Source organism: Oncorhynchus tshawytscha, unplaced genomic scaffold (assembly GCF_018296145.1).
Source record: "Oncorhynchus tshawytscha isolate Ot180627B unplaced genomic scaffold, Otsh_v2.0 Un_contig_7960_pilon_pilon, whole genome shotgun sequence".
NCBI lineage: Eukaryota > Metazoa > Chordata > Actinopteri > Salmoniformes > Salmonidae > Oncorhynchus > Oncorhynchus tshawytscha.
In genome coordinates this window covers 25,001-27,500 of record NW_024609238.1, presented here as the reverse complement: position 1 = coordinate 27,500, position 2,500 = coordinate 25,001, and the positions used below count along the sequence as shown (strand labels likewise).

At 42.4% G+C, this 2,500-nt stretch overlaps 1 protein-coding gene across 1 annotated transcript in view; it reads left to right on the top strand.

The window, feature by feature from the left end:
* Positions 1–2,500, top strand: part of LOC121844468 (SH3 and multiple ankyrin repeat domains protein 1-like) — a 44,704-nt gene that overhangs the window by 22,652 nt on the left and 19,552 nt on the right. The gene's annotated exons all lie outside the window — the stretch shown is intronic.

Genomic DNA, 2,500 nt, shown 5'->3' with positions numbered 1-2,500 from the left:
CAGACAGAGACAGACAGAGACAAATAGATAGAGAGAGACAGAGAGACAGACAGAGACAAATAGATAGAGAGAGACAGAGAGACAGACAGAGACAAATAGACAGAGAGAGAGACAGAGACAGACAGAGACAGACAGAGAGAGATAGAGAGAGACAGAGAGAGAGACAGAGACAGACAGACAGAGACAGACAGAGACAGACAGAGACAGACAGAGAGAGATAGAGAGAGACAGAGAGACAGACAGAGACAAATAGATAGAAAGAGACAGACAGAGATACAGACAGAGACAAATAGATAGAGAGAGACAGAGAGACAGACAGAGACAAATAGATAGAGAGAGACAGAGAGACAGACAGAGACAAATAGATAGAGAGAGACAGACAGAGATACAGACAGAGACAAATAGATAGAGAGAGACAGAGAGACAGACAGAGACAAATAGATACAGAGAGACAGACAGAGACAAATAGATAGAGAGAGACAGACAGAGAGACAGAGATACAGACAGAGACAGACAGAGACAAATAGATACAGAGAGACAGACAGAGACAAATAGATACAGAGAGACAGACAGAGACAAATAGATAGAGAGAGACAGACAGAGAGACAGAGATACAGACAGAGACAGACAGAGACAAATAGATAGAGAGAGACAGACAGAGAGACAGAGATACAGACAGAGAGACAAAGACAAATAGATAGAGACAGAGAGACAGACAGAGACAAATAGATAGAGAGAGACAGACAGAGAGACAGAGATACAGACAGAAAGACAGACAGAGAGACAAAGACAAATAGATAGAGAGAGACAGACAGAGAGACAGAAACAAATAGATAGAGAGAGACAGAGATACAGACAGAGACAAATAGATAGAGAGAGACAGAGAGACAGACAGAGACAAATAGATAGAGAGAGACAGAGAGACAGACAGAGACAAATAGATAGAGAGAGACAGACAGAGACAAATAGATAGAGAGAGACAGAGAGACAGACAGAGACAAATAGATAGAGAGAGACAGAGAGACAGACAGAGACAAATAGATAGAGAGAGACAGAGAGACAGACAGAGACAAATAGATAGAGAGAGACAGACAGAGAGACAGAGAGACAGAGATACAGACAGAGACAGACAGAGGCAAATAGATAGAGAGAGACAGACAGAGAGACAGAGATACAGACAGAGAGACAAAGACAAATAGATAGAGACAGAGAGACAGACAGAGACAAATAGATAGAGAGAGACAGAGAGACAGACAGAGACAAATAGATAGAGAGAGACAGAGAGACAGACAGAGACAAATAGATAGAGAGAGACAGAGAGACAGACAGAGACAAATAGATAGAGAGAGACAGACAGAGAGACAGAGATACAGACAGAGACAGACAGAGGCAAATAGATAGAGAGAGACAGACAGAGAGACAGAGATACAGACAGAGAGACAAAGACAAATAGATAGAGACAGAGAGACAGACAGAGACAAATAGATAGAGAGAGACAGAGAGAGAGACAGAGATACAGACAAAGAACAGACAGAGGCAAATAGATAGAGAGAGACAGACAGAGAGACAGAGATACAGACAGAAAGACAGACAGAGAGACAAAGACAAATAGATAGAGAGAGACAGACAGAGAGACAGAAACAAATAGATAGAGAGAGACAGAGATACAGACAGAGACAAATAGATAGAGAGAGACAGAGACAGACAGAGAGAGAGACAGACAGAGACAGAGACAAATAGATAGAGACAGACAGAGACAGACAGAGAGACAGCTGTCACCAACAAAGGAGGGCCAACAGCAGCACCTAGATATTCTGCACAGATTCTGCCAGACCTGGGCCCTGACAGTAAATCTCAGTAAGACCAAAATAATGGTGTTCCAAAAAAAGGTCCAGTCGCCAGGACAACAAATACAAATTCCATCTAGACACCATTGCCCTTGAACACACAAAAAACTATACATACCTTGGCCTAAACATCAGCACCACAGGTAACTTCCACAAAGCTGTGAACGATCTGAGACGAGGCAATAAGGGCATTCTATGCCATCAAAAGAAACATAAATTTCAACATACCAATTCAGATCTGGCTAAAAATACTTGAATCAGTCATAGAGCCCATTGCCCTTTATGGATGTGAGGTCTGGGGTCCGCTCACCAACCAAGATTTCACAAAATGGGACAAACACCAAATTGAGACTCTGCATGCAGAATTCTGCAAAAATATCCTCCGTGTACAACGTAGAACACCAAATAATGCATGCAGAGCAGAATTAGGCCGATACCCACTAATTATCAAAATCAGAAAAGAGCCATTAAATTCTACAACCACCTAAAAGGAAGCGATTCCCAAACCCTCCATAACAAACTAGAATGCTATTTGGCCCTACACAGAGAGTACACAGCGGCAGAATACCTGACCACTGTGACTGACCCAAACTTAAGGAAAGCTTTGACTATGTACAGACTCAGTGAGCATAGCCTTGCTATTGAGAAAGGCC